We start from the raw sequence: 22,089 nt of genomic DNA, 5'->3' as shown, positions 1-22,089 counted from the left end.
TGAATTGTGGTGGAGTTGTTGCGAAAGATTCTTTTTTTGAGGTACAACAGATTTAAATGGCAAATAAGGCTTTCGTAGGTAATGCTGTATAGTTCTATTGTGGTTTTGGATGCTACCATATAGCACGGAGGAAATGGAACAATTATCAGTGCACCCCAATTTAGTTGGCAATCTACAAGGCAATCTTTCATTATCAAATCTCTTGCATATTCCACAGAGCTTGCTTTTCGCATCATTATTTCGTTCCAGGCCGTTTAAGACTAGAGTAAAAATAAAAGAGTAAAAATAAAAAGTATTAAGTAGCAACTGAGTCCCGTAGAGTTTTAGAATATTGTGTCATTGAAGAAGTTTCATTGTTAACAACAGAGATTGACATTAATCAAAAGAATACGGTGCTCAGGAAGTGCTGGTGTTGAAGTGTCTAATCTGACATCCGGTACTTGTAACATGTAAGATTACAACCCTATGCCAAGTTCAGCACCACGCGTTTAGCTTTGCCACTTACTGAAAAAGATTTGCCCTTTCTCAGTTTTCTAGTTTGCAGCATTTCTTCTTTCCACATTTCCTTCCAATCTTCAGCACACGCATAAATGTTTGGTTTCCAGAGAAGTGCGCGTTCGCACTTTTGTAATGGGCTTCAGGCCTCTTCCATTCGCGCGTATGTGTCAGCGTTTACTTTTACGTTTACGCTTATGAGCGCTTCTAGTTAAAATAAAAACTTTGTTGAAAATTGCATCGCACGAGTTTCTAGTCTGTTACAAATAAAGCGGGGTAGAAGTTCCTTTGAAATGAAGTCCAAAATCAACAGAGTGAAAGTAAAAGAGGTGGAGAAACTTCGTCTTCGAATTAGATGAAACCTCATCATCTCAGATAGTGGGTTTTCAGTGAAGCGTCTCAGCTAACCGGGCGGCTGGGAATTCGAGTAGTTTCCCGAAGTAGCATCCACTTGAAAAGGTGGGAGTTATAATAATGCCAATTCAAATAACTTATGTAGAAGGCTTGGCATGTGAAGAAGTTCAAAAATATTATTTTGCATCTTCATGACTGTAGAATAAGAATAAAAATTAGAATTTGTAAATAAGAATTTTCTTCCACTGAAGAAAAAACATCGATTTGGTCTAGATCTCGATTATTACATACGTGATCTCGTGAGTGTAGTTTATAGCAACAACCGTGAAGAACTACTACATGTATGTATTTGGTGGTTGCCAACCACTAGAAGCTATTAATGTATGTGAGCTTGTCCTTGTGATTAATCTGTACGTGTTCCCGAATTTTTTTCCCCACGCTGCTTTAATCAGGTGAGTGGCAACCTCTTTGTTCCATAAGAATACAGCGCTGCATACTTAATGATGCGACATTTCTACTTTTCACAGGATTGAAAGTTCGGGAACCTGAGCGCATGCACGATAATAAGTAAACTTGGAAACTGAGATAGGGGGAAGGATAGACACCAGCGGTCCCCTGTTTTCTTTTGCTTCTGTGCTATTCTTGCTGTATCATATTTCACTCACTTTTTAATGGCGCACTGTGGTTTTCTGCGCTGTTATTCGAAGATTGATGAAGCGCAGTCCCTCATACGAAAATTGATGAAATGTTCGCCTTGAGACAAGTCTTCCCTGTCAACGGCGATTTCCAAAGAGCACTGAACGGACGTTAACAGGAGCTTAGGTGACGCAAGAGACGTACGTCTGGTGTCGCGTTTCTTGTGCAGAATCTGACAGGAAAATATTGCGATAACTCGCTGCTTATAAATAAAAATGTTGTGGCACTCAAAGAAAACGCGGCCGCTTGCTTAGAGCTGCCGTGTAGGCTTGTCGTTTGCACAGTCTCTAAGCCACGCTTGGGTAATTCAACCAACAAGGAACGCGCAATAAATTTTTCGCTACTCTGCGTTCTTATTCTGGCGTCGGTGTTTTGCTCTTTGCAATGATGAAAAGTGCTCCAGTGATGGAGGCCATCATGAAAAGGGCTACACGGTGGTCTGGTTCAATACGCTGTTTTCTTCTGCTTTCAACATCGCTTGTCGCCTTGCCCGTTTCTTGTTTTTTTGCTATTCTTCGCTCAATTCGGGGAATGCACTTCACGTCATGCAGGAAGAAGTAGTTGTCCGTTCTTGCACACTAGGCAGTTTTCATTTCGTGTATGTAGCGATGATAATTCAGCATTGAATTTCAAGAAGCTGGCAGTCCGCTACGCCGATGGATTCATGAGAGTATGTCACGGCAAAATAATTTAGACGACAGGATCCGTAATCAGAGGATATTCTTTACATGAGCGATCTTTTACTTCATATTGCGACATAGGTATGACTTGCGTGGAGGGGTGATGTGCATCAATAATTACGTGCACTGAGAAATAACATCGACGATCGTGTGGATGTGTCATGAATTGAATATGTGGCTGCGAGCATTTACTTGCGTGAAGGCTTTATTTATTCTGTTAGAAGTTAGCGAATGCTGTGAAACCTGCTCCCGGTAGATTACCAGGGTTAAAAGGAAACAAAATGGAGAGGTTCAAAACAACACACCTTCGGCTACACTCCCATGTACTTTTATTAAAAAATTGTATGCTTGCTTTAAAAATTTAGGAGACAAAATACGAGGCAACGAGATGAATCGTAATGATCTCATTTTATGAAAAGCCAACACTAACACATAAAATAGAGAAAAAAGAAGAAACAGGCAAAAACACAACTCAACAACAAACCGGAGTCCCTGTATAAGATCATCCATAGTTTTTTTAGCACACGTCCACACTAATGAAACATTCTTTCGCTGCAATGAAAGCAGTCGCTTCAAGTCTACTAACTGGCCATGATCCGAGTATCGCCACAATTGTCCATTGATGATTGTCCAGTGATGACTGCAAGAATGATTGTCCATAGCTCTAGTTGGTATCGTAGCTGTTGTCATTTCTGGGCGTATCGAAAGCAGTTCTGCAGCACATGAGGTATGTACTGATCGACCACTCCACACGTACACGTTCAAGAGCTGGCACGATAGCTTTAAAAATAAAAGCGGTTACACAAGGTTTCCCCTCTTCGTGCTAAATTTAAATAGATAGATATTTCGTACGTCACATTCAGCCACTAAAATAAATCAAGTATTTAATTTTTATTTAGTACTATGTAAAGCAGAAAGGCGAATAATTGCTAATGCAATTTATTCTTCTCGATGGCTGCATATCGAAGGCTTCAAATTGACCAGTCCTGTTAAGACAGGTGGCAGAATTTTTCCGCACTGTGTACTGAAGAGAACGGCTCTTGTCGCGGACCGGAGCCTCCACTTGTCACTAAATCCTACACCGCACATTTCGTTATGGCTTTCACTGACCACATTTACGCTGGCGAACATTCATAGGCCAACCTTACATACTGCGGCACACAAAGACTGCAAGAAGGGGAGCAAGAAGCATCCATCGCTAAATCTGAAACTACACTAAGATGCTGGTTCTTAGCGGAGATGTTCGCGCAGCGATCACATTGTATTCTGTACTGCGCAGCAGCTTGAGGTATCTGTCATATTTATGCGCGCAAGAGGTTGATGCATTGTACAGCTGCCCGAAGTGCATTTTGACCCAGAACGTACCGCTTCTTAAGATACCTTTAAGGTGGTGTTAAATGTCTATTTTCGACCGCACACCCTCCCGAACAGCTTCGAAACAGCTGTGCCTGTGACATGCTTCCCGCACCAACGCACGTAATTTATAATGAAAAATTAATTTACAAAAAAAAGTTTGAGGAGACATGTCGAAAGGGGTCAAAAAAGCGCCAACGAAATGTCGAGCACTTCTAAGGGCGTAGAAATTATCCTTCATAGAAACAGTAAACGGGCATCTAATGAGACAAATAGCGCTGATGACTACATATGTGTGTGCAAATTTTTATCTGAAGATGACACGCATGCGATTCGTACCCTAAAGTATTTGTTAAAAGCAGTAAAGCGCCTAATGTTGGAAATGGATTCGATGAGGTGGTCGCCGAGGAACCTTTGTACGACGGCTTCAAGTAAATAGAGGATTTTTTGGCTTTGGCTCTTCCTTGAGCGGCAGCCAAGCGTAATAAGCTCTTGGAAAACTGAATTAACAGCAGCCCTAGATTTCGTAGCTTTAACATCAGCGCGCCACTCTATTTGTTTAGTAAGGGTGTAAGTTGAAAGAGAGAGAGAGAGAGAATAAACATTAGCCCAGAGCAGCACAAGAGCAAAGCGGGCACGGGTGGCTCCTTCACTCTGCAGTGGGTGGTCCCCTCAGTCCAAAAGTCTGATGGCCTTAGCGGCTTTTCTGGCTCGGTGGACCAGTTCGAGCGGGTCCATCAAGTCTTACACCGGCTAGTGCTGCTTCTCCTTGACATTTGGTTGTGGGTGCGACTCGGGCGCGCTCTTGTACGATAGTTTAAATTTTTCTTGAATGAAATGGTACCAGCAAATTTGGCACGGCTTACCAGGCTCAAACCTGCAAATGCTGCTGGCCACTGTCCTGGTCCAATTAAAGCCCGAATTCCGTGAATATGAAACCGCAGATCCTTGATAATGCCGATTAGCCGAGAAAATTACTATGGCAAACACCAATAAGTAACCAGGAGGCTACAGAAGATTGTAGAGAGCAAGTGGAATCATCAGCATCATCAGCTTGGTTACGCCCACTGCAGGGCAAAGGCCTCTCCCATACTTCTCCAGCTGCCCCGGTCATGTACTAATTGTGGCCATGTTGTCCCTGCAAACTTCTTAATCTCATCCGCTCACTTAACGCTCAGCCGCCCTCTGCTACGCTTCCCTTCCCTTGGAATCCTTGGAAGCAAGTGGAATAATTGACACTAAATAAAGAAGACAACTTCATTTATCAATAAGGGTGGCTAGAAGAGCAATGTCTCTATTACTACAAAGCGTATTTATTTATTTTAAATCTGATATTCATTATTAGCCTTTAAAGCGTTATCTCCTTAACTTATCTACATCAAACATTAAACATAAAACTTTTTATGACGTAAATTCTGTGTTGCTGCACCTGGGCAGTCAATACTAGCCACGAGGTTAGTCACTGCGTCATGTATTTTTTTTTTATTTATAACGTTGACTATTTTAACGACAAACTCTTTTGATATTGGGAGAAATAATGCGAAATTGTCCATTATTTGTGTTCAGAATCGTAGCCAACCCAGAACTTCTCTAAAGACGTGCCCTATAAGAAAATTAATTTAAATAATAACTAAGCTAACCACTGACATCCTGTTCTAAATATTCATTAAACCTTACATTTTATAATTGGTGGTAAGATAGGGGAAAATGATTATGTAATTTCGCTACTATTTATGGGCTGAATAGTACATGTTTTGTAAGCACAGAGTCCTAAAAAAAGGACAAAAGAAGCGGACTTATTACAGCGCGCTGACTATCCACTGAAGGGTTCATTTCGTGAAAGGAGGCTGATAAACTTTCACTGGGAATGAAGGAGATGCAAGAACAAGAGAAGAAACGCTAGAAAACAGCTTTGAGAGTGATCGCAGCACGGCCTCATGTGGCGAACGTGTTCAGCGATGAAAAAGTCGCCTACCTGCTTGATTGAAGCGGGTGCTGTGCTTTGAGCGTTGACAACTAATTTTCAGTTTTTATTTCTTCCTTCTGTCTTTTCTTGAACTTCCAAGGTTCCTAGGTCAACTTTCATGAAATAAACCTTTCAGATGACCGCCAGCACAACGTTTTGTACCTTCTTTAAATCCGTTCTTAGCGCGGTTTACATTAGAAATAAGATTGCCTTCAGCATAGAACTAAATGCACTTAGCCACATAGCATTTAAGAACAACAGCGCCATAACTGGGCTTTGCACATAAAAGAAACGCTGCGCTTCATAACTTGATTACCTGTCACATTACTCGCAATGACGTGAAAATGTGTATATACTGGTATAGCATAGCGACGATGTGTATTTGCGAAGTGTGCGTCCACGGGAACGAGGTTTTGCGTACAGAAAATAGTCTATCTATGCAAACAATTATTCCAAAAGCGTCACGCAGACGGCGTCATAACCTCTGGGAGAATTAAACGAGAAATATTCTATTGGATGCCGTAGCACATTGCGCCGGCAAGCCTTGCTAGCGTTGGGGAGGGCTTGTTGTTCTAACGAAAGCGATGTTTATGTGTCTCGAGGCGTTAAGTACGTCATAGGATAAGATTTCAAATTGTAAACTACGCGCAACAGAAGTGCACCGTAGAAACACCGAAATCAACAAAAGTAATGACGCAAGGACTCTTAAGAGTTCTGAGGCAACGGTACATATAACTGGAAAAGAAATTAGACAAGCTTCATACTATTTTAAGCCATATATTGTTACCTTAATTGCCAGTGAAAACGCGGCTAGAAGGAAAAGGGGAATGTTTACCTTGGGGTACTGACTGCTTACTTTGCGAAAATCCAGAATCTATAAAACCTAGGCTTCATGATTGTTGCAGCCTTCATTGGAGATATTATGAAAAGAACTATTTAAAAATAATTATCGTAAGTACCATATCACACTCGATAACAAGCTACACAGGGCATGACAGTATAGCTTATGACAGGTTTTCTCCTCTGCCTTCACAGCATCTGGAGAAACTGCGTGACTAAGAAATTGTGGTGTATAATCAATGGCTAGCATGCTCATCCATTACTCAAATGTGAGTAAGCTACTTAAAGTGCTTAAAAAACTAGGTTATGAGGATGAACTGTTGTTATGAATGGACATTCTTTTAAAAATGAAGGTTCTGCAAAGTCAACCACAAGCTATAACCGGAGTGTTTGGGAAGTGAATATTGCCAGCGGAAGGCAGCAGTTCGTATTGACGTATTTGCCGAATGTGTGCAAATAAGGTAAAAAAAAAAAAAACACACACACTGGGTGAGTTGTGATAACGTGTCTGGTTGCGAGGTTGCGGTCTATAGGGTTCAATTAACCGTCGCAAAGTACATATTATTTTCCTTGTTACGTTTTCTTTTCTCTTTTTTCTTTTCGCCAGAGTCTCTGCCGTGGAGATAACGCTTTCCCCACTTTGATCGGAGAATGGCAAATGGCAAGCGAGGTGTCCTCGCGGCCTCGCGACAGCCACGTGTAATGCACCGTAGGTTATACCTATCACAACCTTTATTGGGCTGTTTATACAATACGGCTATTACGCTGTTTTCGCATGTGCTCTGTGGCCCATGTAAGAATGGCGCAACACGGTTAATTAAACACATGACCCAACGGTCCGATGCATTTGCCGGTCCGGCCGCATTGGTGACAGACGGTTTGGTGTTTCTTGCCTTATGAGATGTAAATCACGAAAGCCTTCCGCCACGTCAGGCAAACTGCCACAGGCAAAAGAAACAGAAAATTTAGTGAATTGGTATCCAAACCAGGTAGGCAGCGTAGCAATCAGAGATATTACCGCAACGTTAACGAAACGACCCGCTTGCTCGAAAGTTTCTGTATTTCTAATAATAACATTTGACTGTAAACTTTTCAGATTGCTGCCGCATGCTTTTTGCTCATATCGGTGTTCCTAAAAAAAAAAAAGAAGAAAGACTCGCCATCCCCGCTCTGCGAAAGTCGATCTCCCGCGAAGCTGCTGAAAACCGTCATGACAACTTCTGATGGGAATAGGCAATGCTTTATGGCTTTAGAGTGATGTTAGTAGTGCTGTTTTAGAGTAATGGTAGGAATGTGAGTAATGGTAATCTTGACAGCACGTCGCCGCCCATAGCTGTGCTGCGTCAACATTGAAATCAAATGCTAGGCTGGCAATTTTATACACGAAAGGCTAGGAACGTCACACCCCACGTTGCAAGCTGGTGTCGCCATGGGTTAGCATGCGCAACGGTAATATTTAGCGGGAAATGTATGCGGGGAGCGCTACGTGCTTCGTATTCCTATAGCGAGTGCCCTATCATCAATTATGTGGCTCGGATGCTTGTTTTGACCTTCGTCTTTATTGAACCTCATGATGTTCTGTATGTTGTCTGCGTGATTTCAAAGAACGTATGCACTGTTCGCTTCACTTTGCTCAGTGCCTGTAGGCCCTGCCTTACGAGGCTATGAGCCATTGTACTGAGCTAACTGTGCGGAGAAGAGTTGCGCTTATCTGCTTTAACAAGTTAACGATTCCGCTAGTTTGTGGATTTGCAGTTGCGACTTGGACATCTTCGCAAATGTGAAATGCTGCAACACGAAGAGGTTTCCGTCAAACACTTAGTGAATCGATAGCGAAGCGCAATTGCACGCTTGCTCTATTTGCGATGAGTACACTTTGTTACAGTGTGTCGTCGAAGGTAGCAGAGTAAAATGCACTTTTCGTCTTCTGAAAGCGCGCATCAACGAAATGAACGCGGATATGGCCGTTGTTACGGTAATGATGAGCACGCTGATCGACGGGGCTGCGCCGACACAGGCGCGCGGGACGCCGAATAAGTGCTGCGGCAACAGAAGCGTGTATTTAGGATGGGAACAAACAGCGCTTGGACGGTACGCAGGGAGCACGACAGACAATGCGCTGATGCTCCCGTCCTAATGATATGCCAACCTGCCCAGACCAGTACACTCCTTCAGCGTGTATTAGCTGTTCTGAGTGCTGATGTCTGCCGTATAGTAATGTGAAACAGGAAAAACCCAACCACAGGCTTCGGACTTACTTTCATTGCAACACTGCCGGATCCGTCAAACGTACCTGTAAAAAAAAAGAAAATGGAGGAAGGCGTCAGACGTATACTTTTAGCCAGAGCCATATTCATTTTCTACGTGCATGCAGTTTCTGCACCCTCTAAGAATGCTGAAATTAAGTTGTCAAGCGGTAGTTCTCGGGCCTGTTTTAAAGCACTAAATGTAGATTTCGATTTGTGTATTACGCGCTCCAAACATGTTCTCCGAACTAATAACGTTCGAGCTAATTTCACCAGAGACCAATGAGCTCGAGGTGTCTAAAAATTTGAGGTGTATTCAGATTAATTACTACTGGGACCTGTCAATATTGTAGAAGAGCACTCAAGAAACGCTCTTTGCGTGTTGTGATATTTTCATATCGAGTAATTCCCGTAACTTGAGCCGAGGATTAAAAAAAGCAATAAACCTCCGCTTCTGCGGCGGTGTACAAAGGGATATATTGATTAGGGCCATGATGAGTCATATATTGTTTAGTGTCATGAGGCACTGCTCAGAGTAATATTTATGTCACGTTTAACAGGGTTGTTTACAAGAAAATATTTATAATGCAAAGATTTTTTGGTCACTTTACGGCCGAACTATTCTCGACACGTTGTAGAGGAGGCACATAAACCATCAATCTGGTTTTTCCCGCTAACGCATATCCAGTTGGGGCTTTTTTTTTTTCGGCGTTTAAGCAAAAGCCGTGAAATATGACAAATAGTTAACATGCGACTTCACTCATGAGCTATCGTATTACACCGTTCTCAACCTTGTTTCGAACAAACGAAGCTCGCGTTGGCCTGGCGACCACTTATCAGAAACTGCGGCGCACATTCTCCAGAGGGAGGATCCTGCACTTACATCAAAGTTAATGGATAATACCGGTTTACTTACTAGGTGAATTAAGCCGTAGAGAGCAAAAAAATTGTACGCAGTTAGGCTCGGCTCAGTGACCCACGCGCTCTTAAATAATCTTTGAATGCGTCCGCCATGTATGCCAACCAGAGTTTCAAACGCTCATCTGCTTTAACAAACTGTATTTTGAGTCTACAATCAACAGGATTAACACAATACACATTTTTCCATTGAAACACACAATGTACGCTCCATTATACTCATAATCAATGCGATAATCACACCACTCCTATACTTCAGAACTCGAGAGGCACCACCTGCCGGCTTCATGTGTTCTTCAACCTTGTTATTTTTGTTCGCAGAGATCGCGGGTCAGCAACACTGAAGACTTAATCCTATTAAAGGTCACTCGCTCGCATCCTCATCGCGCAAACTGTGAAACAGAAGGATTGTGTTCCTTCTCCCGTTCTCTGGTTTTGGTGCGCTACTGCTGAAATTTTCTTATGTCTCAGCTTGGGTGTGCTGTACACCGCTTTCTCATGTCGTTAAAGAAAAACAAGTTGTATGATATAGTATCAAATAGACGCAGTGTAAGCATATTTGTCCATGCAATGAAAACAGGTGAAACTTTAAAGTAACATTTTATAATGCAGTGATGGACGTCCAAAATGCGAAAGCACCGGTATGGAAACATCATCGGCAGTAAAGTATATATATAGTCTGTTAACAATATCATACCACAAATATTGAAGTAGACGCCCACACAGTTAAAGCGTACAAAGTAAAAGGCTCATTGTGTTGGTGTTTATTGTTACCATGAAAACGACGACAGGCTACATCGCTATTCGTCATGAGCTCAACGTAAGGAATTAACACCGCTAGACAATATAGAGAGAAAACGCGTCATGATGTGAAACTAGGGAACAGCATGACTCAAGTGAGTCTGAGACAAAGGCATACTGAAAGTTGGCAAATCGAATACTGCTTGCTGGTTAAAGAAGTCGGCAAGCGCCAAAGAGGCAGCAGAATTATGTAAAACGCTTTGAGACAGTTACGCTTTCGCCACGAATCAGTGAAGGTGCTCAAGCGACATGTGCTCAGTCGGTTCTTCTCCTTCCGAATTTCGCGTTCGTGCGTTGCTAAAAATGGTAGCCCGTTGAAGTGATTCAGGCTTCCGCACCTTCTCTGCCAGTTTGCCCTCGCTGTCTCTCACCAAAGTGCAATGTCATAACCCTTTCCTCGGTCAGACTATGCTTCTCACAAAGTGTTGCAGCTACTCCATCTCGAGTTCTTCACTAGGCTCTCTCCCTGTAGCAGGAGGCTAATAAGAAAGGAGCCCGCTGGTTGTGGAATGAATGAGACTATACATGGCTCCGTGGAGCTCACGCCATCCAGATTATCACATGCGTAAATGAAACGTAAAAGAGGGCAATGTTATACATCCATAGACCAAATTCGTTTTTGTAGGCTTAACGAGGAGCTCAGAAGCTTCCAATCGAGTTCTGTACAAGACACAAACCGAGCCACATCACAGAGAGGGATGCAGGAGAGAGAGAGAAATAGATTGTCATAAAGGTGAACGAAGAGAAGTGGACCAAATGGGAATATCTAGTTTACCACCTTGTACTTCGGAGCGACAGAAAGAGAAGCAAAAATGTAAAGATAGAGAAAAAGTACATTTTAAGGGCCACTGAAGCACAAATGGCGAAAAAAAAAAAGATTACGCTGAGGTGCTGCAGTCATTCGCACCAACCTGCTGCAGAAAAAACTGTGCCATCCTATGTGTTAAGTCAGTTGTCATTTCGGTGACGTCTACCTTGTACACGAAAGATTGCTAGCTTGGTAAACATTGTTGTACTCAAGTAATACGAGCACTGCCTTCACTTTATCGATACATTCCTAGCACATTGACCCAACGCAGATCACTGGTTCTCTGAAAGCACATGTAAAACTTCACATAATGAGCGCCGTATAGGGATATAACCTCAGGACCTGCAAGCGACATCTCGTCAGTAGGATTACTGCGTGTCGGAGTACGGGCAGCACACTGCGAATCCTTGGCAGTCGCTGATTACAAAAGTGTAGTCATTCCTTTAAACCATCAGGTCTTGTGCCTTAAGGCCCCTATTTGTCATGCGGCAAACCCTACGATATCACCGAAAGTACAGTTGAAAACCTTGAGGCCTTAGCACGGCTAGAAATTGATGCACACCATGGACGAAGGAAAGCCTAGGTCAGCACGGATATATCGCAGAAAGTGTGGCAGAAGTCACGTGCTGCTTTTCGCAAAGGACCACTGAGACTGGTACCCCAAACGTCAACGTTGCCAGAGCAACCACGCTCCTGAAGCTCTGGCTACCGCTCTAAGCGTCTGAAAACTAAGGTGGGTTTTTCAGCCCGTGTCTTTCTCGCAGCAGATTCTGTTCACGAGAAAACCTGGCTTCGGAGTATGGTGTGTAAGCTTGAACGGTGTTATTTTGGGCTTGTGAGTGGGAGTGTGTCAGTCAGCAACAGGCACAGTCAATTAATCATGGCGTGGGTCTTCGTCGTCGTCTTCAACGTGCCACGGAAAAACATAAAAGCGCGTCTGCTTCACCAATACTGTTACAGAAGTTTCGTAGGCTTTGTTCTGACGCGCGTCGGCAGCACGCACTACCGGCGGCTCGTAGCAATGCGAGTTCAAAACAAAATACCCGACTATCTGCTCCGGTGAGTTGATTGGAGGCGCAACGGGAGGTGGCCCACCAACATGGCTGCATTTCCGGGCTCAAAAAGGTGACGTCGAGGCCTCTACTACTTTGTTTCTTTCCTTCATCATGCGCACAATGCGATGTACAAGCTCTATTTGTCTATTATCTTGAGTAGCTTTAGGTGTCCTATTTCCTCCTCCAAAACCCTGTCGGAGCTCTGCGCTGAAACAAAGCTTACCAAGAGATTAAAACAATAGAAACCGGTGTATTGCTTCTTAACATTGTAGTGAACGCTCTCGCTGTCGATCAAAAACTACACTATTTAGCATAATTAGACACGGAAACTTAAAACAAGCAAGTCATTGAGTGTCTGCGTCCATAAGAAAGACAAGGCATAGAACCGTACTACAGCATCCACTGTACAGCAACGACCAGGACATTTCAGTGACTCAAGTAACAACCCCTCCTAGCAAGTGAAGTGAAGCAGCGATGGCTGTGTTGCCACGATTAGGAGCTAAATCAAAAAGAAAACAGCTTTGCGATCAAAAGCAAAGTTGAAATAGAAAAAAGCAAAAAAAGATAGCGTCGGCGGAAAATGCAAACGCCACACTTGCTTGTTCCACGATGCTCTCATCCAGACACGTGTTTCGTCTCTTTCATTCGTTTCCATGTCACGAGACATTATTTCTTGTGCCCGCCTAGCCTTACATTTAAGTCGACAACACATTTCATATGCATGGATGTGTGGCTGAAAGAGTCTCCAGCTTCTGCGATTTCCATCCGGCTAGTGAAAAACAAATGCTATATCTGTCACATCGACCATCTTCAACGACATTTAACGAGCACGTTGTCATGCGAGCCGCATAATTTGTCGTCGAAAGAGCAGAATCGAGACATTGAATCTTTTGTACTGACAATATCGGGCTTCAAATCATCATGAATGTATGATTAGCTTTGAAAAACTAAGCAAAAATTTAATCAATTGCTAAAACTGTGGACGAGGTATCAGCGAATAGTTAAGAGAGAGAGAGAAAACAAGGGTAGGAAAGGCAGGGAGGTCAACCAGAACAGCATCCGGTTTGCTACCCTACACTGGGGGTGGGGGAAAGGGGAATAGAAAGAGGAAGAAAGGGAGAGAGGAAGCACTGAGTACGTGTGGGAGCGACACCATACACAAGGACACTATAAACGGTCTGTTAAGCCCGTGCACTTCAAGTACCGCACTAGTGCACGAATCGCTTTTCGAGCTAGTGACGGGTGTGACCACGGTCCGAGTATCTTTGACTCGGTGAAACATCTCGAGTCCAGTCTGCGTAAAGTTGCCCGCAGAGAGAGGCGTTGGACATCGTAGCGAGGGCAGGTACACAATAGGTGCTCGATGGTCTCCTCGCACCCACAGGAGTCGCACATCGGGCTCTCGGCCATTCCCATACGGTAGGAGTATGCGTTCGTGAACGCCACTCCCAGCCACAAGCGACACAACAAGGTTGCTTCGCCGCGGGGAAGGCTAGATGGCAGTTGTAGCCGTAGCGTGGGGTCCAGTTTACGTAATCTGCAATTTAGGCCACTTGAAATCCAGAGATCTTGGGACTTCTTACGCGCAAGTTGGCGAAGTTCCCTGGCAGCGTCCGACCTCGCCAAAGGTGTTGGACGCGTCTTGGTATCTTCGTGGGCACACCGGGCAGCCTTGTCAGCTAGGTTGTTGCCGACGATGTCACAGTGAGCAGGAATCCACTGAAATATAATGTGGTGTCCACTTTCCAGAGCATGGTGGTGCAGTTCCCTGATTTCAGATGTCATTTGCTCGTAAGTTCTGGGACGTAATGCGGACTTGATGCTGTGAAGGGCTGCCTTTGAGTCACAAAATACGACCCATTTCTCTGTAGGCTCTTCGGTGATGTACATCATAGCGGCATGGAGAGCTGCAAGTTCTGCCGATGTAGATGTAGTCGTGTGCGACAATTTGAATTTAACTGTAACGTTCTTGGCTGGAACAACGAATGCGGCAGTTGAGCTGGTAGGTGAGGTGGAACCATCGGTATACATATGTATGCGGTCATGATACGTCTGGTGCAGTAATATGAGTGTAAGTTGCTTCAGAGCCGGCGATGGATGATTGGACTTTTTTGTAATTCCAGGAATAGCAAAATTCACTTGAGGCTGTCGCAGGCACCACAGGGGAGAGGAAGGCTTCGCCGCCGGTGTAAATGATGCCGGTATGTACTCCTGATGAGCGCTAATAACTCGTGAAAGGTCGCTTGAGGTCTCTCGGCTGGTAGGGAGGCCAAATGATGGTCGGGGATCCTTGACAGATGGCGAATGTGCGCTCTGAGAGAGTCGACAGCTACATGTGTCTGGATTGTATGGTCTCCTGCGATGGCGATTGTCGCTGCTGTTGAGGTGCACCTAGGCAGCCCTAAACACGTGCGTAGGGCTTGACCTTGTATGCTCTCCAAGGCGCGAAAGTTCGTCTTGCATGCATTTGACAATACTGGTAGGCTGTAACGAAGGAGTCCGAGAAACAAAACCCTGTACAGCTGCAACATAGAATGGACTGGTGTACCCCAGTTTTTCCCGCATAGAAATCGGAAGACCTGAGCAATGGCGACTAGCTTCTTCTTCAGATAGACGCAGTGAGGGCTCCATGAGAGGTTGCGGTCAATGATGACGCCCAGAAAGCGATGCGTCTTAACATAGAGTACAGCTTGACCATTGATCGTAACAGGATACGATGACATTTGTTTCCGCGTAAAACCAAGTAATGCGCACTTTTCAGTAGATACACTGAGGCCTTGCTCTCGGAGATAAGAAGCCGTCATGGTTGCCGCCCGCTGAAGCCTGGCTCTTATCTGAGGGCGAGTCACCGCAGAGGCCCAGATGCAAATGTCGTCGGCGTATATTGAGACATGTACTGTCTGCGGTAGGTAATCCGCTAGTCCTACCAGGACGAGGTTGAACAAAATAGGGCTCAACACTCCACCCTGCGGCACACCACGGCAGATGGAATGGTCTGAAGTTGGGCCGTCTTCGGTCTGTAAGAAAAAACGCCTCTCAGTCAAATAGTCCCGAATCCATTGATACATCCGGCCACCAACTCCAACAGCCTCAAGTGAGTTTAGTATGGCCTCGTGGGCGACGTTGTCGTATGCTCCTTTTATATCCAGAAAAAGTGCCGCAGATAGGCGCTTGAGGCTTTTTTGATTTTGGACCCATGTTACGATGTCTATGACGTTGTCGATGGACGTGCGACCTCGACGAAAACCTGTCATGGCGTCCGGATAGATGTTGAATCGTTCCAGGTACCATTCCAATCGAGCAAGAATCATTCTTTCCATCACTTTGCCGACGCAGCTCGAAAGCGCAATCGGACGATATGATGAGATCTCAAGCGGAGACTTTCCAGGTTTCAGAATGGGGATCAAGCGGCTCAATTTCCATTGTTTAGGAACGGCGCCGTTCTGCCAAGATTCATTGTAGTAGTTGAGCAGCTCATCACGTGCGTCATGTCCAAGGTGGCATAGGGCAGCATACGTGATGCCATCAGGTCCTGGTGACGAAGAACGCCGGCAGGTCGCCAACGCAGCATCGAGTTCTTCGAGTGAAAATAGCACGTTCATTTCTGGTACACGTGCCTCGGGGATGTCATTCAATGCTACGTCAGTAATGATGGCCACGGACCCAGCAACCCGTGCACAGAACTCTTCAGCCACTTGAAGTTCCGAGCGGAGTTGGTAGAGGGCCAGAGCAGCGAAGGGCTTCCTTTGATGCGGAGATGAGCGAAGACCCCTAACCGTTCTCCATATGTGCGAGAGCGACTTGCGGGGATCAAGCGACTGACAGAATGCTTTCCATCTCTTATCTTCCAATTTATCCATGCGACGCTGGACTTTCTTTTGTATGCGTCGTGAAGCCCTCAGATCCAAGACGGACTTCGTGCGCCGATACCTCCTCTCCGCTTGTCGGCGTGCTGCACGCAGCCTCTCCAGTTCCATGTCCAAGTCTGTTCGCCTTGTTGACCTTGGAAGCGAGCAGATGGATGTTTTCAATGCTTCTGCGATTGCTTCTTCGATAGTGTGTGAGAGGCCTTCCTCCGCCTTATTTCTGTGAAAACCTAAGTTCATCCGCTGGTCTTCGCTCCCTGCTCGGTCGTAATGGAAGTGGACGACCCCGCACGTCGGCCGGCGATGGCGGCGTCAGCGGCGGCCGCCTCCAGGAAGCGGATCGGTCAGCAGAGCGACACCGACAGCGAGGACACCCATGTCTACTCTCTCAGCAGTGAGGACACTTCCGATGACGACTTCCAGCTTGTGCAGAGCCGCAGAGCGAAGAGAAGGAACACCAGGACGTCCTCATCGTCAAGCACGCAAACAGTGAGACAGCCGCAGAGGCCGGACGCCAATACCATCATATTTGTGCCCCTGCTTCCCAACGTCAACATGAGGCTACTTAACAGGCAATCTGTGTCGATGTCACTGGAAGCCCTGGTGCCAAACGAAATATCGGACATTCGAATGAACACCCGAAAAAATCTTCTGGCGGTTGATGTCCAGCATGCGGCTGCTTTGACCACTCTACGCAGCGTAACGGACCTCGATGGCATTCAGGTGCGCTCTTACATCCCTCTGGGATCTGACGTAGTCACCGGTGTTATCTACGACGTAGACGTTGCTATCCTTAATAACGACTTGCCGATTCTTATCAAGCCAGCCAATGATGAGGTCATCGTTGATGTTAAGCGGCTAGGCAGTTCACGCTGCGTGAAAATAGCATTCAAGGGTAAATATATACCCTCGCATGTTAAGGTGGGACACTTCAGACATGCAGTGCGGCCTTTCATTGCGAAACCTCTTCAGTGCCGCAAATGCATGAAACTGGGACACGTGAGCAGCGTCTGCGAAAATCAGGCAGCATGCCCCCGCTGCGGAGAGCCCCACGCTGCAGATAAATGTGGCGCGACTGTAGTGAAGTGTTCCAACTGCGGAGGATCACATGAAGCTTCATCGAAGAAATGCCCACATATTAAGAAGGAAATGGCCATCTTGAAAGAGATGGCGAGAGATCATTCATCTCATCGCGAAGCCGCCGAAAAAATCAGGAAGCGACGTTCACGTCGCCGGCGCTCCTCAAGGAAGGCTCCTCAAGGAATGCGCATGCCTCTTCCTACAACACCACCTCCTCCTCCACCGCCCAGGCCAGACAAAGTGGACAGTACCGCGAAGAGCAAGTCCACTGAGAAGACCACGTCTGCCGAATCTTGGCCGGCTCTACCGAAACGACAACATTCACCAACAGACACACAGCAAGCTTTCGCTGGACAACCCCCGACGTCTACTGTCGGCGATTTGTGCGACCACGACAGGCAGGTGGCTGATATGCTGCAATCGCTAATTAATACAATGCGCATTATACTGAACAAGCTGCAAACACCAGCAGCTCGAAGCGCTCTGCAAATACTGGATGCACTAAATCCAGTGCTTGCTAGCATCGTTTAAGCATCATGGCTCGATCAATAGTCCCCTTCCGCACTGAACTTAAAAGTGCGTCGATCTTTCAATGGAATGCCAGGGGTCTAAGGACCCGTATATCAGACTTTCGCCAATTCATTTTCACACATCGCTTCCCCATACTGGTCATTTGCGAACCAAATACATCAACTCCACTCAGACTGTCCGGTTATGAATCTTTCGTCTCGTCCACATGCGGCGCGAGCACGAAAGTGATAATCTACATCCGCACGGACTTAACATATGTCGCTAATGCGATAGAGCCTCATGACGACAACCAATATGTCTGCGTAAATGTCCAAAAGAAGAATGTGTCATTTACACTAATTGGAGCCTACATATCCCCAGCGGGTCACTTTGACGGTGAACGACTAAAGAAAATATTACAAATGAACAATGGCCCCTGGGTTATCACAGGTGATTTCAACGCGCATCACCAGCTATGGGGAAGCACTAAAATTGACTCCAAAGGCAGGAGCCTTGCCTCCTTTGCTGCCGACCATGATTTGTGCTGCGTGAATGACGGCAGCCCTACATTTCTGCGAGGCACGACCTACAGTAGCTGCTTGGATTTAACTTTGGTGTCAAGGCGCTTTGCCTCGAGCGTCCAATGGTTTACAGACATAGAAACACATGGAAGCGACCATATTCCAACATACATAAAGATTAGAGGAGTTGAGCAACGCTCCTCTACTGCCTTGCGTACAGTTGATTGGTCAAAATTTCAGAAGCGAATAGTTAAATATTGTAATATTTAATGGGGGAGCAGATAACTCGGTATAAAGAACAACAAGGAGGCCGACAGATTTGCCAGAAAGGCGTTGAACGGAGGAAATCATAGTACGATCTTTATGACTCAACTAGATGTCAAGAATATTATATTACAAGTGTCTACCCAATGTTCTGGGAAGAAGTGGTTCGACAGTGATAAAGCGAAACGATCATTGCTATATGACATTGACCCACAAAGAGAAAACAATGGTGCAGCAAATCTCCTGCAACACATAGATACATTAATTCACAGGCTTGGACAACAATGGTCGTCTGATGTGATAACTTTATTTGGAATCCGGCGATTGGGAGGCCCCGACCTGGGGCCGTCTAGATGGCCACTGGGAGCTGCTGCTCCCATGTGGCTTCCTTAGCTCGCTGGACGGCCCAAAGTTGGTCTTGGAGTGCTGAGCTGAGCAGCACGGCCAACCACCGCGCCCGTAGATGCTCTGGGGAGACTGCCATATTATTTTGGTATATTTCACATCCCCACAACATGTGTTGAATGGTGGCTCTAACAAACTTGCATAGCTTGCACTTATCGCTCTCGTATATATCGCGGTAAAAAGTTTTTAGTTGCGCGGGACTCGTATAAGTTTCTGTTTGTAGTCGCCTCCAAGCAACGGACTCAGCTCTGTTCAGTTTAGTGTGAGGCGGTGGTAATACTCGCCTCCGATTTTGATAGAATTTGGTACTGTCGTCAATCTTGTTAATCTATCTTTTTCTCTGCAGATTTCCACCTCCGCGTTCTCCTGACCAATGGAAGTCATTCTTTGCTCAGCTTGGCGAGTGGGACCTCGAGATTCGCGGTGTGCTACCTCGTTGAGGTTGATAGCGGGAATGCCTGGAGTCGTATGCGCTGGGACCCAGAGCAATTGCCTGCCGTTCTTCTTTGCGTTGGAAAATTTCGCTTCATTGACTCTGATGATGTGCCATGCCTCAGGAGAGATCCTACCTTTTGCACAATTTCTAATGGCCGCTTGAGAATCGCTAATGATGTACTGAGCATTCGTGGAGACCAATGCTAGTGCAATGGCTACCTCCTCTGCTGTCTCGGAATGTTTGGTATTAACTGATACGCTTGTAAGGGGTTTCTGGCTGTGATCTACGATTACTGCTACGTAGCTATTTCTGTGTGGGTATTCAGCCGCGTCTACAAAGGTTGCTGTGTCGTCTGACCCAAAGCTTCGGATCATTTTCTCTGCTCTACTCTTGCGTCTGCCGTCGTTGTAACCTGGATGCATGTCCTTGGGTATATTTGGTACTAGGAGTTTATCACGGATTTCTCTCGTTATCGTCCTCCTTTCCCCTTATAGACTGTGGTAATTAGTTCCTAGCTTGCTTAGTATATGCCGTCCCGTTTTTGTTTTGATTAGTCGTTCTGCCTAAGATGTTTGTTGTGCTTCTATGAGTTCGTCCAGTGTGTTGTGGAGTCCTAACTTTAGCAAGAGATCGGTGCTCGTACTGATGGGAATCCCTAGTGCTAGTTTGTACGCCTTTTTTACCAGGTTGTTAATTTTAGTCTTTTCAGCTGCAAACCAATTGTGGAAGGCTGCTATGTATGTGATCTGATTGATTACGAATGGTTGTATCAGCCGTATGATACTTTCTTCCTTCATACCCAGGTGCTTGTTAGTAATTCGTTTGATTATTCTCATGCTGTTTGTTACCTTTGCGTCTAACTTCTTTATGGTTTCCAAATTTGTGCATTTGTTCTCGATTACTAGAACCAGTACCTTGATCTGGTTGACTATTGGTATATTCCGCCCGTTCTTGGTGTGTAGCTTGATTTCCTCACGAGCCTTGTTTCTGTCGTATCCTTCGGGAGGCCTGCCCCTAAGTGTGCGGTGGTACAAAAGAAGTTCAGATTTTTCTGCAGAGCATGTGAGGCCTGTTCCTCTACAGTGTTAATTGCAGTCTGGAGTAGTTGTTCTAATGATCCGTCGCTGCCATCACAGGTCCAGATAGTAATATCGCCCGCGTAGATTGTGTGATTCAGGGAGTCTATGTGATTTAATTTTTCGGGGAGTCCCACCAAGACGAGATTAAACAGCATCGGCGAGATGACAGCGCCTGGCGGCGCGCCCGTCCCCCTATGTCGATCTCGGGCGACGTGAGCCCTCCAACGGAGACGACTGCTTTCCTACCTGATAGGAAGCTCTTGATGTAGTTATACGCCCGTTGCCATAGTCCTATTCGATCGATGTTTTCCAATATGGTTGTGTGGTTGGCATTATCGAAAGCCTTTTTGAGATCAAGGCCCAAGATGGCCCTCGTAGTGCGCAAGAACCTTTCGACACATGATGCGATGCTCCAACTTAAGCATCAGATAATCGATTATAGAATAGTCGTTTACCAATAATTTTTACTTAAGTCCTGAGTGCTGCTGTGCTTATGAATTTGAGAACGTTTGCCCTGTTCTTTTTGAGTGTTCAAAGTACGCTAAGACCCCGCAGGAGCGTCTGCGCAAGCAAGCATTTCATGCGTTGTGACACCATATAGGGGTTGCACTCTTCCGCGTCTATCCATGCGCGGCTTAGCGATGTACGGGGAAAATGGGATCCTGGGGGATGAGACGATGCTGAGTGTCTGGACCTTTAAATTCCCACGGAAAAGGCAACACTCCCTTTTGGTCTCGGCATCACGTATACGGCACACCCAGACTCGTCCGCCTGGGGAAAATCGGCAGATGCCTTTTTCTACCGCTCTTTCTCCAACCTTCGCCTTTCTCTCTCGCTTTCAATCTTTCCTGTTTTCTCCACACTTCTTACTTCCGACCTTCCCGGTCAGTGAGGGTTAACCTGGTGTAGTTATCCAACTTTGGATATCTTATATTCGGTTATAGTAGCTATGTGCAGCTGGAGTCTGCATTGCTTTCGGGTTTCATAGCATCTCCTTATCGGGCATGGTGGGGGGCGGCTGGCATAGCTAGAGAAATTAGTTACCTTTCTGGTTTTTCATTCCGCCGAGTCCCCGATATATGCCCGAAGTACCACGTCCTAAGTTGTCAGAACCCTGATAAACCTAGAACGCTGTCACCATTTGTTGCAGCGAAATGTCTCACTGAGAAACAAGGTGCTGGCTACAAGGCCACGAAAATGTCCAGTGGTGATCTTTTACTCGAAGTCAGTGATAAGAATCAGTTCCAGAAGCTATCTGAACTTGTTGAAATTGCCAGTACTCCCGTCGCGATGAATCCGCACCATTCTCTGAACAGTACGCGTGGAGTCATATCAGAACAAGACCTCCTAGACTTCAGTGAAACAAATCATCTTGAGATCAGGAAAGGACAGCACTTAACAAATGTCCAAAGATCATGCGGGAGGAGAGAAGCATCCCCTCTAAACACCTAATTTTGACGTTCTGCACAGGCACTTTACCAGAACATATTGAAACAGGCTACCTCAAAATCCAACTTAGACCCTACATTCGCAACCCGTTGCGCTGCTTTAAGTGCCAGCGATTCGGTCACGGCTCACAGAGCTGCCAGGGCCGTGCCCCATGCACGTGCAAAGTGCGTGTCGCACGACCATCCTGATGATAACTGTTCTTAGGAATACCACTGCGCAAACTGCGGCGGTAACCACCCTGCCTACATATTGCCGGTAACGTACTTC

The 22,089-nt window shown here is 45.7% G+C and overlaps 1 long non-coding RNA gene across 1 annotated transcript in view; it reads right to left on the bottom strand.

Annotated features, from left to right (window-relative positions):
- Positions 1–1,524: 1,524 nt before the first annotated feature.
- LOC129386394 (uncharacterized) overlaps positions 1,525–22,089 on the bottom strand; it is a 61,155-nt gene continuing 40,590 nt past the window's right edge. Inside the window, exons 3-4 of the long non-coding RNA XR_008613786.1 lie at positions 8,643–8,677; positions 1,525–1,717 (exon numbers count right to left, since the gene is read on the bottom strand). This is a non-coding gene — a long non-coding RNA (uncharacterized lncRNA). The remainder of the gene's footprint in view (positions 1,718–8,642; positions 8,678–22,089) is intronic.

This window comes from Dermacentor andersoni, chromosome 4 (assembly GCF_023375885.2).
Source record: "Dermacentor andersoni chromosome 4, qqDerAnde1_hic_scaffold, whole genome shotgun sequence".
Taxonomy (NCBI): domain Eukaryota; kingdom Metazoa; phylum Arthropoda; class Arachnida; order Ixodida; family Ixodidae; genus Dermacentor; species Dermacentor andersoni.
The sequence above is the reverse complement of the archived record's forward strand: the minus strand, read 5'-3'. Positions and strand labels throughout refer to the sequence as shown.